We start from the raw sequence: 12,999 nt of genomic DNA, 5'->3' as shown, positions 1-12,999 counted from the left end.
CACTCAGTCAAATGCTGCCTTGATGTCGAAGGCAGTCATTCGCACCAAACCTCTGGAATTCAGCTCTTTTGTCCATGTTTGGACCAAGGCTGTAATGAGGTCTGGAGCCAAATGGTCCTAGCAAAACCCAAACTAGGCATCAGTGAGCAGGTTATTGGTGAGCAAGTGCCATTTGTTAGCACTGTTGATGACACCTTCCATCACTTTGCGATTTTATTCTATAAATCTATTATTCTATCTCTTCTTGTGCTCAAGATTTGAACTCATCCGTGTCCTTTACTATCCTTTCAATTTCTCTTACGCGCCGTTCATTTTTATTTCCCTTTGGCAATTTGCTTGTGCTCAACCAGTCTCTGGATCCAACGACCAACCCATTGCCTTTGTATCTGTACTTTCTAAAGTTATGAGAACTGCTGTTAATTTCACCACTGCCATTGAAAATTCTGGTCTAATCCATGCTGGTCAACATGGTTTGTGGTGTGACCACTAATGTTCTTGTTGGCTATGTTGCACATTTCTGGAACCTAGCTGCTGAATGCTTTGATTAATCATGTTTCATTGCGTTGGACACCTTCTGCATCTGGCACAGGAACTCCCGCCTCATGGCTGTGATCCCCTCCCTCCCCCAAGTCTTATAAAGCCGTCTGACTTCTCTGCCTAACTATTCCTGTTCCTATTCATATTTGTCTTCCTCATCCATATCCAGTGCTGGAATATCGGGAGACACTGTACATGTTCCTTTAACCTCAAGACTATGTACAGTAGGCACCTCAAAGCACTGGAGAAGTACCACCAATGCTGCCTCTGAAAAATCCTGCAAATCCATTGGCAGGGTAGGCACACCAACGTCAGTGTTCTCGCTCAGGCCAACATCCCCAGCATTGAGGCATTGACCACGCTCGACCAGCTCCGATGGACGGGCCACATTTTCCGCATGCCTGATACAAGACCCCCGAAACCAACACTCTATTCCAAGCTACGTCACGGCAGGCGAGTCCCAAGAGGGCAGAGAAACGCTTCAAGGACACTCTTAAAGTCTCCTTGAAAAAATGCAACATCCCCACTGATTCTTGGGAATCCCTGCCCCAAGACTGCTCAAAGTGGAGGAAAAGCATCCGAGAAGGCACCGAACACTTCGAGTCTCTTCGTCGGGAGCACGCGGAAGCAGAGTACAAACAGCGGAAGGAGCGTACAACAAATGAAGCACCCAATCCACCTGTCCCTTCAACCGCCATCTGCCTAAGCCAATATCGGGTGAGAGATCCTTTCGGCATCCTTGTGGCACGAGATATCAGTTCCCCCACTCCCGGTTTCCCTCTGCCTCTCCCAATCTCTGTAACCTCCAGTAGCCCTATAACCAACCCACCATGATCTCTGCACTCCTCCAATTCTGGCCTCATGGGTATCTTTGATTTTAATCGCTCCACCATTAGTGGATGTCGCTTTTGGCTGCCTAGCCCCTGATCTCTATAATTCCCTCCCTGTTATTGGCTGTGATATCAATGTTGCTATTAAACTTTTGTTATTGATCATAACCTTGTTGCGCATTGTCTCACATAGCTGGACCGTTACACACTGATTCCTTACCATGAAAGGGTTAAAGACAACTTAACATCAGTCAGCATAAACTTTAACTAGCACCAAGGTGATGGGCACCATTGATAAATGAGCTGCTCACACACAGCAGTGTGTCAGCATTGTCACTCACATCAGCGCTCTTACAGGCAAATCTTTCCGATATCAGCTCCCCACGTAAGAGTGGGAGTTAACAAATGCCAGCCACACCACTGGCATCTGTCCCGGTTAGTTCCACTTTTTATGACCGGTTTTTTGAGTCTGGGAGATATGTGTGCGAGGTGATGAAATTGAGGGTGGGCGATCTCCATGGCCGCTAGTTTGGGTAAATATGCTCTTTACAACAAAAAACAGTTGCCGAGTGTTAATATTGAATCTCGGCGTTAATTCCGTGAGGAAAGTAACACTGGGCGATCATATGGGCGTTGAAATCACCCATTCTGCTGATTCCACCCAAAATGAATGGGCAGGCGATAATATTTTTTTTCGGCATTAAGCCCATTGGAAAATAATGCTAGCCGATAATTCTCCTAAAAAAGCCCATCACTTTCCATTTTGTGCCAAAATGGGTGATATATGGGCGTTATACGCCATTTCAGTGGCAAAATGGGTGTTCAGTGGGTGTTAAGCATGCAACAAAAGTGAAGGTTCTAGCCCATAGTCTCAGAAATAGGAGCCGTCATTTAAAACTGAGATGAGGAGGAATTTCTTCTCTCAGAGGGTTGTAAATCTATCGAATTCTCTACCCCCCGGAGAGTTGTGCAGCCTGGGTCATTGAATATATTTAAGGCGGAGATAGACAGATTTTTGAGCGATAAGGGAATAAAGGGTTATGGGGAGCGGGCAGGGAAGTGGAGCTGAGGCTATGATCAGATCAGCCATGATCATATTAAATGGCCTACTCCTGCTCCTATTTCTTATGTTCTTATGTGACCACTCCCAAAAAACCTGCTGAGCACTTAAGAAAAACCAGCGCACATTAAAAAATCAGCACAGAAAGACACCATTGTTTTTAGGCAATGCTTTAGCGGGAGTCAAGAAGACAAAGAGTATGTGCCGTGAAGCTTAATTTTTTCAAAGTCAAAAGGGAGAAAGTGGAAGTGTAAAGCAATTCTTTAATTTTTGATTTTTCTCAAAGTACCACGCCACCACCGAGTGTCTCCTCACCGGGCTTGAGGGTCAGAGCGTCAGTCGGCAGAATTGCTCCCTCACCCGGTCACAGGCTTGGCTTCAAAAGGAGCCCGGAGGGGTAGTGGGGGCGCGGGTGGATGCCGAATTGAAGGGATGAAAACCCATTGACATACAGCAGCTTCAAAAGAGGCCCGGGGTCGGGTGGGGGGGGGGGGGGGGGGGGGATGTGGGGAGGGGTGGGAGGGGATGCCAAGCCCCTCTGTCTGGGCGAGGGAGCGATTCTGCCGGCCGACCATCGAGCCAGGTGAGGAGACGTTCGGTCGCTGGTGGGATGCTACTTTGAAAAAAAAATGAAAGAATTGCATTAGACGTCATTTCTTTATTGAGTGCCTAGCTTCCCGTGCTAAGCAAGCCGATGGCGCATGTGCAGACCAGGGTATGATGCATACTAGGGCATCAAACTTGGGAAAAGAAAGGGAGAGGAAAGAAGGCGTGAGTGCTTTGTCCTGCTGTTTTGAGCTTCTTGCAAAGCTACAATTTAATTATGGGGGCAATATTGACAATGCCACGCCTCATGCAAGCCTTCTGCATGATGGTGCTGCGGAGGCGAAGACCGATTAGACATCACCGCATAAGGAACCTCAGAGCACATAGGATGATGGGCAGGAGGCCTTGCCCACACCGGGTATATCGAGACATGCATTCATACCTGCACCTGAGTGATGCAGACTGTGTGAGAAGACTGCGTTTCCACAAAGAAGCTGTAACCGAGATCTGTGAGTTCGTAAAAGCAGACCTGCACCCTAGAAGCGTCAGAAGGACTGCTTGGTTAGTTGATGTAAAGGTTACAGCTGCACTTTCATTTTATGCATCTGGATCATTCCAGGCCACAACTGGGGATGTGTGCGCCATTTCTCAACGTGCAACACATACCTGCATTCGGCAGGTGACTGCTGCACTATATGCCCGGAGGAATGATTACGTAACATTCCCCATGACTGCCCAGGCAATGCGTGACAGAGTTGTGGGCTTCTGCAGGATTGCTGGCTTCCCAAAGGTACAGGGCTGCATTGATTGTACCCACATCGCCTTGCGAACACCTTTAGAGGATTCCGAGATGTACAGAAACAGAAAAGGTTTCCACTCCATGAGTGTGCAGCTCGTGTGTGACGACATGCATCACATCATGTCAGTTAATGCAAAATACCCTGGGAGCACCCATGATGCATTCATCCGACACAAGAGAGCTATGTCGGCCATGTTTCAGCTGCAGCCAGAAGGGCAGAGTTGGCTGCTGGGAGACAAAGGGTACTGCCTCGCCACCTGGCTCATGACGTCCCTACGCATAACCCGGACGGAAGCTGACTGGGAATAAAACATGTCGCACATTGCGACGCACAGCATAATAAGGAGGACCATTGGCATCTTGAAGCAACGTTTCCGATGCCTGGCCTATTCCAGAGACTACTCGCAATACTCCCCCGAGATTGTCGGTCAGTTCACTGTTGTGTGCTGCATGCTGCATAACTTAGCCATCATGAGGCAGCAGCAGCTTGTAGTAGAAGACCCACCTGTGGTGAGAGTGGCTGATGATGAGGAGGAAGATGCAGATGACGAGGATGAGGAGGAGGAGGAGGAGGAAGCCATGCAACTGCTTGAACCCGGAGCACGACGGCGGAGGAGGGCGGGCCGTCATGCCCCTTTAATGATTGCTCGCGCCTGAAACATTAACTCGGTTTCTCTCTCCACAGGTGCTGCCTAACCTGCTGAGTATTTCCAGCATTTTCTGTTTTTATTTCAGATCTCCAGCATCTATCGTAATTTGCTTTTGATTTATACACAATACTTTCTTAACCAAAGATTATTGGAATGCATTGGTTCCTTGCCTCTGAAATTGAAATCCATTGATTATAATTCTCTCCTTCGGAACATGTCCTTGTGTGCCATACGCTCTAGTTGTCCACTGATGAGGATTTTTGGTGATTTTTGTGCACCTTAGACAAGGCACGTTATTGCTGGGAAATGCAACACATTGTTCATTCAGGAACCCACTGTCAGCGATCAGTGTTTCCAGGTCAGGTACAGTGTAGTCTAAATATAGAGTAAAAAAAAAACTCCCTCTACTTTCCCTAGCCTTAGAACAATGCCTTTGAATAAATCAGTGTATCAGTTTCCATTTCCCACGTGAACAGTTCCTGTCGGCTCACTGATGCCAATTGGTATCTAGTGGTTAGGATTCGGCGCTTTCACCGCCGCGGCCCGGGTTCGATTCCCGGTCAGGGAGTATTGTATTTGCCGTGCTTCAAATTGCAATGCTGTTCCTGAACAAGTTTGCAGCTCACCTCGCTGTTGCTGTCCCAACCATCAGCAGCGTGTCGTGATACAACAGACACTTCTGTTTGGGGATCAAGGGGTATGGCGAGAAAGCAGGAATGGGGTACTGAAGTTGAATGTTCAGCCATGAACTCATTGAATGGCGGTGCAGGCTAGAAGGGCCGAATGGCCTACTCCTGCACCTATTTTCTATGTTTCTATGTTTCAATGGTACAGAATCAGATCCAATTTTGAATCGTGGGCCAACTGAGAAAATGGTTGAAACTGTCTAAGGAGTGGGGGTGTAATGTGCATTTTAGGGGGAAGAGGGGGAGGGTTGAATCGAGAGAGCTTTGTACTGTCTTCAGCTTCTGACACCGATGCAATAAAAATCCCCCATTCCTCAACACGAACATCCATCCTGTCGGGCAACAAAAATATATAAAAGGAAAAAGTAACCGGCGTCTAAATTCCTCAGAGTTCTTCCTGCTCCGCCAGCATTACTTCACCGGAAATGTGACAGAAGAACCTTTGTCGGCACTAATATCTCCCAACTCTGTCTTGTTGTGATCACAGACAATGAGCGAGTTCCGAGGCAAGGTAATACTTCTGCTCACTTCCTGGTCCAGCTCCAACTAGCGTGGATTCTCACAAAAACTTCCAGCAGATTTCCCCTATTTCCCACCCAAATTTCTTTTAAATGTCGGGTCAGATAAGCAGAGTCACTGACCCCGACACAGGGGAAGATGAGCAATGCAGAAAGTCAATGCAGAGGCCTTCCAAGGGATTTTATTTTTTTCTTCCTGTTTGGTGGAGCGAATTATTGTTTTGGAGAATTACATTTATAAGCAAGGTTTAGCAACTCAGTGTCATGTATCTTACATTATTATATATAACTGTATCCCAACATGCTATACATGACTGTAATAAGATATGACCTGTAGCCACCAGCATACCTTACCACCAGGGGTGCACTTGCAAGAGACAGGTATATAAGGACAGGTCTCAGGCAAGTGCAGCATTCCAGAGCTGTGAAATAAAGGGTGCAGGTCTAGAGTGACCTTGACTTCACTACATGCCTCGTGTGAATCTGTACTGAGGGGACAGGACTTTACAGTGGCGACGGGTTACAGGATTACAGAATCCACAGAATGGCGAACAACGGATCAGATGAAAAGTACAATGTGGGAGACAATTGGGAGGACTTTATAGAAAGGCTCTAGCAAAGCTTTGTAACCAAAGACTGGTTAGGCGAGGTTATGGCAGACAAGAGAAGAGCCCATCTCTTGACCAGCTGTGGCTCGAAAACATACGCTTTAATGAAGGATCTGCTGGCACCCGCTAAACCAGCAAGCAAGTCGTTTGAAGAATTGAGCACACTGGTAAGAGACCAGCTGAAGCCAGCGAGCAGCCTACACATGGCCAGATACAAGTTCTACAACTACAGACGCTGTGTGGGCCAGAGCATACCCGACTTCGTGGCGGAACTTCGGGGGTTGGCTAGTTTATGTGAGTTCTCCGATGAACTGAGGATAGAAATGCTGAGAGACTTTTTCATTGAAGGAACAGGCTACGCAGGCATATTCCGAAAGCTCATAGAGACCAAGAACCTGACCTTAGAGGCAGCAGCACTGGTTGCACAGACATTCTTGGTAGGGGAAGAAGAAACGAGGTTGATTTACAATGCAGGTACGACAACTAACGAAATAATGGAACAAGGAGTTCACAGCATCAGAAAAGCTGCTACCCCCACGCACAGACAAAACCAGCAGAACAGGCTTTCGACAGCAAGCAGTGGCAACAGAAGCCATCAAGGGCCACAGGAACGGTCGTTCACACCTCATCAACCCACAATGCGAGCAATCAACTACAAACTGAGAGAAGCTCAAGAGAGATCAGCCAGACGCAGCTCATTCTTTGCAAGCAGTCTGTGCTGGAGGTGTGGGGGTGGGCACTCGTCAAGGGAATGTCGATTTCAGAAAGCTGATTGCGGGAACTGTGAATATACAGGGCATTTGGCCTGCATGTGCAAAAAAACGGCAGCTCGGCTGGTATACGAATCGGATGCGTCAGAAAGCGGACCAGAAGACGGTGGGGACAGTACCCGGGACACCGATGTACAACGGGTCAACACGATCAATGGCCGCTGCTCCTGCGACAGGACGCCTCCTATAATGATGAGGGTCCTACTCAATGGGATATCTGTCAACATGGAGCTGGATACAGGAGTGAGTCAATCTCTCATGGGCGCTCAACAATTTGAACATCTGTGGCTGCATAAAAGAGACAGACCAAAACTCACAAGGGTCGACACCAAACTAAGGACCTAAACCAAAGAAATTGTACCAGTCCTCGGCAGCGCCATGCTCTCTGTCACACACAAAGGGACAGTGAACCGACTTCCCCTGTGGATTGTCCCCGGAGACCCCCCAGCACTGCTGGGGAGAAGCTGGCTGGCAAAACTAAACTGGAAATGGGATGATGTCCATGCCATGTCATTAGAGGAACGGACCTCCTACTCAACAGTTATAAAGCGATTTGAACATCTCTTTCAGCCAGGTGTGGGCACTTTCAAAGGGGCCAAAGTCAAAATCTACATCACACAGGATGCTAGACCGGTCCATCACAAGGCCAGAGCTGTACCTATGTGATGAGGGAAAAGATTGAACACGAACTAGACAGGCTTCTGCGGGAAGACATTATATCACTTGTGGAATTTAGCGACTGGGCAAGTCCCATCGTCCCAGGCATGAAGCCTGATGGATCCGTACGAATCTGTGGGGACTACAAATCTACCATAAACAGAGTCTCCCTATAGGACCAGTACCCACTGCCCAGAGCGGAGGACTTATTTGCTACATTGGCTGGAGGTAAACTTTTCTCAAAATTAGACCTCACATCTGCGTATATGACGCAAGAATTGACCGAGGAATCCAAGCTACTCACCACCATCAACACACATCGAGGCCTTTTCATGTACAATCGATGCCCATTCGGCATCAGGTCGGCAGCTGCCATATTCCAGCGCAACATGGAGAGTCTGTTCAAGTCCATCCCGGGGACGGTTGTATTTCAAGACGACATACTTATCACGGGCAGGGACACCGACTCCCATTTCCGTAATTTGGAGGAAGTACTAAAGCGGTTGGATCGGGTAGGCCTACGAATCAAGAAATCCAAGTGCCTGTTTTTCGTACCCGAGATTGAATTTTTGGGCAGAAGGATTGCCGCTGATGGAATCCGCCCAACAGAGTCCAAAACAGAAGCAATTCGCCTGGCACCCAGGCTTGGGATGTCTCAGAACTGCGCGCCTTTCTCGGGCTACTCAATTACTTTGGGAACTTTATGCAGAACTTAAGCATGCTGCTGGAGCCTCTCCATGCGCTACTCAGAAGGGGTGCGATTGGTTTTGGGGGGACGCCCAGGAACGCGCCTTCAATAAGGCACGCAACCTTCTGTGTTCCAACAGTGTTTTGACTTTCTTTGACCCAGGTAAAAAGCTAGTTCTCACATGCGATGCATCAGCGTATGTGGTCGGGTGCGTTTTGCAACATGTCAATAGTGCGGGCAAATTACAACCTATAGCTTATGCCTCCAGGTCACTTTCGCAGGCGGAGCGCGGGTACGGAATGGGAGAGAAGGAGGCGCTCGCGTTCGTGTACGGTGTCAAAAAGATGCACCAATACCTTTTCGGGGTCAAGTTCGCATTAGAAGCCGACCACAAGCCCCTCACATCCCTCCTATCCGAGAGCAAGGCAATAAACACCAATGCCTCGGCGTGAATTCAATGGTGGGCACTCATGCTGGCGTCCTACGACTATACCATAAGGCACAGACAACTGTGCCGACGCGCTCAGCAGGCTACCCCAAGCGACCACGGAAGGGTCTGACGAACAGGACTGTGAGATCGTCATGGCAATCAATGCCTTTGAGTCCACAGGTTCGCCCATGACGGCTCGCCAAATCAGAGCCTGGACGGACAGCGACCCCACGTTATCCTTAGTAAAAAGATGTGTCCTAACGGTGACTGGGCAGAGGCTCGCGATGCCTGCCCCGAGGAATTAAAACCCTTTCACAGGTGCATGCATGAGCTATCACTACAAGCAGACTGCCTGATATGGGGCAGCCGAGTAGTCATGCCTCTGCGAGGCAGAGAGGCATTTGTCCGGGAGCTCCACCGCGAGCACCCGGGGATCGTTCTCATGAAAGCCATAGCCAGATCTCACATCTGATGGCCTGGTATTGACGCGGACTTGGAACTCTGCGTCCAAAGGTGCCCAACTCAGCAATGCCCCCAGGGAGGCCCCACTGAGCCCCTGGCCCTGGCCTACCAAACCGTGGTCGCTGGTGCACGTAGACTATGCGGACCCATTCATGAGCAAAATGTTCCTCGTAGTTGTAGATGCATTTTCAAAGTGGATCGAATGCACCATTTTAAACTCGAGCAAAACCTCCACCACTGTGGAGAGCCTTGCAACCATGTTTGCAATGCACGGAATCCCTGGCATATTAGTCAGTGACAATGGTCCGTGCTTCACCAGCGCAGAATTCCAAGACTTTATAATTGACCACGGCATAAATCACGTCAAGACAGCCAGGCGGAGAGAGCAGTGCAAATCATTAAACAAGGCATGCTTAAAATCCAAGGTCCCACGCTGCAGGGTCGCCAGTCGCGACTGCTGTTGGCATACAGATCTCATCCGCACTCACTGACTGGGATCCCCCCCGCGCAACTGTTGATGAAAAGGACTTTAAAAACAAGGCTCTCATTAATCCTCCCAGACATGCACGAAATCGTTGAGGCAAAGCGCCGTAAGCTGACTGAGTACCATGACAGAAATTTGAGGGGGAGATGGAATGAGATAGGGGACAAAGTGTTTGTACTAAACTATGGCAGGGGTCCCAAATGGCTTGCAGGGACAGTAACAGGCTACTGGTAGTACAAATGGACAATGGCAAAACCTGCCAGAGGCATGTAGACCAAGTCAAAAGCAGATTTACCAACTGCACTGTGGAACCAGAGGCAGACTACAATGTGGAACTCGCACCACACCTGGTGGACAGACAGAGGGAATAACCCGAGGAAAGGGCAATCCCAACAGACAGCCCAGGCGAGTCAACAACAATCACACCAATTGAAACAGACAGCCCAGGCGAGATACCAGCAACCATACCCAAAGAAAAACAGACACCAAGGCAAACAACTGAACCACAACTCAGACGCTCCACGCGAGAGCGTAGACCACCTGAGAGACTGAACCTATAAAGAAATAAGACCTTGGGGGAGGGTGATGTCATGTATCTTACATTATTATATATAACTGTATCCCAACATGCTGTACATGACTGTAATATGATATGACCTGTAACCACCAGCATACCTTACCACCAGGGGTGCACTTGCAAGAGACAGGTATATAAGCACAGGTCTCAGGCAAGTGCAGCATTCCAGAGCTGTGAAATAAAAGGTGCAGGTCCAGAGTGACCTTGACTTCACTGCATGCCTCGTGTGAATCTGTACTGAGGGGACAGGACTTGCACTCAGCCTTAATTTTTTTTTCCCTGTCAATTTTGATATGGATGGCCTATCAGGTCCCTCTTCAATCCATTTCCCCTTTCGCTGCCGATACTTAATTAGCAGCTCACGAGCTAACATAGGAATTAGGAGCAGGAGGTGGCCATTCGGCCCCTCGAGCCTGCTCTGCCATTCAATGAGATCATGGCTGATCTTCTACCTCAACTCCACTTTCCTGCATTATCCCCACATCCCTCGATTCCCTTAATATCCAAAAATCTATCGATCTCTTTTTTGAATATACTCAGCCTCTACAGCTCTCTAGGGTAGAGAATTCCAAAGTTTCACAATCCTCTGAGTGAAGAAATTTAAGTCCTAAATGGCCGACCCCTTATCCTGAGACTGTGTTCCCTGGTTTTAGACTCCCCAGCCCGGGGAAATATCCTTCCTGCATCTACCCTGTCAAGCCCTGTAAGAATTGTGTATGTTTCAATGAGATCACCTCTCATTCTTCTAAACTCTGGAGAATATAGGCCTATTCTATTCAATCTCTCCTCACAGGACAATCCCCTCTCCATCCCAAGATTCAGTCTGGTGAACCTTTGTTGCACTCCCTCCATGGCAAGTGTATCCTTCCTTCGGTAAGGTGACTAAAACTGTACCCAATATTCCAGGTGCGGACTAACAGGGATGGAATAACTAGAGGGAGGGAGGGAAGGAAAGGAATGAGGGAGGAAAGGAAGACTTGCATTTATAAAGTGTCTTTCACAACCTCAGGATGCCCCAAAGCTTTAGAGATAATTAAGTACTTTACAGCAGCCAATTTGCACACAGCAAGGTCCAACAAACAGCAATAATGACCAGATTATCTGTTTTAGTGATATTGATTGAGGGATAAACATTGGCCAGGACACTGGGGAGAACTCCCCTGCTTTTCTTTAAATAGTGACATGGGACTTTTCACGTCCACCTGAGAGTGCCAATGAGGCCTCGGTTTAACATCTCATCCAGAGGACAACACCTCCAACAGTGCAGCACTCCCTCACTACGCACTGGAAGTGTCAGCCTAGCTTATGTGCTCAAGTCTTTGGAGTGGGACTTAACCCAAGGCCTTCAGACTTAGAGGCGAGAGTGATAAACACAGAGCCACGGCTGACATCAAAAATCAACACAGTTACAGAGTGGGTCAGTCTTTGCGTTGCTGCAGAAGGTTCTAGCTGCTCCCGGAACCCTGCACTGAGAGCTTCAAAGCCACAACCATCCCAACAGGGGTGCATCGCCCATCAGCAATAGGCCACCCACTCAGGCTCTTCCCACAGAGAGAACATGTGCACATGGCCTTAGGTTATGGAGTAGGACACCTATAGGGTCACTAAAGGGTAAAACTGCCAACGCTGGTTGGGCATATTCCTGGAGGCTTAGCACATGACTTCACATCTCTAACTGCCCCCGCCCGCTCAAATAACACTTTTTTCCCATCTCCAATATTTTTATCACTGGAAAACAACAGGGTTCAAGGAAAATCAGAAAAGGACACAATAGGGGCAAAATTTCTATAGCCCCGTTAGTGCCTCCGGGGGGGGGCACTAACGAGTCGGAGGAGACTTTTCGCCCCGGGGGAGGGGGATGACACCACCTGCCAGGAAGTTACTCGGGAGTTTGTGGAGGTACTGCCACGGCAACGCCACGCCCCGTGGTTAACGCCCCGGGACGCCGTGCTACCGGTGATGACCTATTCCTGCAGTGCTGAGGGAGTGCTGCACTGTCGGACGTGCTGCTTTCAGATGAGACGTTAAACCGAGGCCCTGACTGCTCTCTCAAGTGGACGTAAAAGATCCAGTGGCACTATTTTTGAAGAAGAGCAGGGGCGTTATCCCCGGTGTCCTGGCCAATATTTATTTCACAATGAACATCACTAAAACAGATTATCTGGTCATTACCACATTGCTGTTTGTGGGAGCTTTTGGGGGGGAATTGGCTGCCGCGTTTCCAAATTACAACAATGACCACACTTAAAAAAGTACTTCATTGGCTGTAAAGTGCTTTGGACGTCTGGTGGCTGTGAAAGTTGCTATATAAATGCAAGCCTTTCTTTCTTAATACTTCATCTCACCCTATCTGCATACCCTTCAGTTCCTTTCTCCGTCATGCACTTATCTAGATTCTCCCAAAATCAATCGATGCTGCTCGTCGTAACTGTTCCCTGTGGTAGTGAGTTCCACATTCTAACCACTCTCTGGGTAAAGAAGTTTCTCCTGAATTCCTTAATGGATTTATTAATGACTATCTTATACTAATGTCCCCAATTTTGGTCACCCCCACAAGTGGAAACATCTTCTCTGCATCTACCCTATAAAACGCCTTCATAATATTAAATACCTCCATCAGGTCCACTATCATCCTTGTCTTTTCTAGAGACCAGAACTGTGCACAATGTGTTATAAGCAAGGCTCTATATACATTTA

Source organism: Pristiophorus japonicus, chromosome 10 (genome assembly GCF_044704955.1).
Source record: "Pristiophorus japonicus isolate sPriJap1 chromosome 10, sPriJap1.hap1, whole genome shotgun sequence".
Taxonomy (NCBI): domain Eukaryota; kingdom Metazoa; phylum Chordata; class Chondrichthyes; family Pristiophoridae; genus Pristiophorus; species Pristiophorus japonicus.
This window is presented reverse-complemented; position numbering follows the sequence as displayed.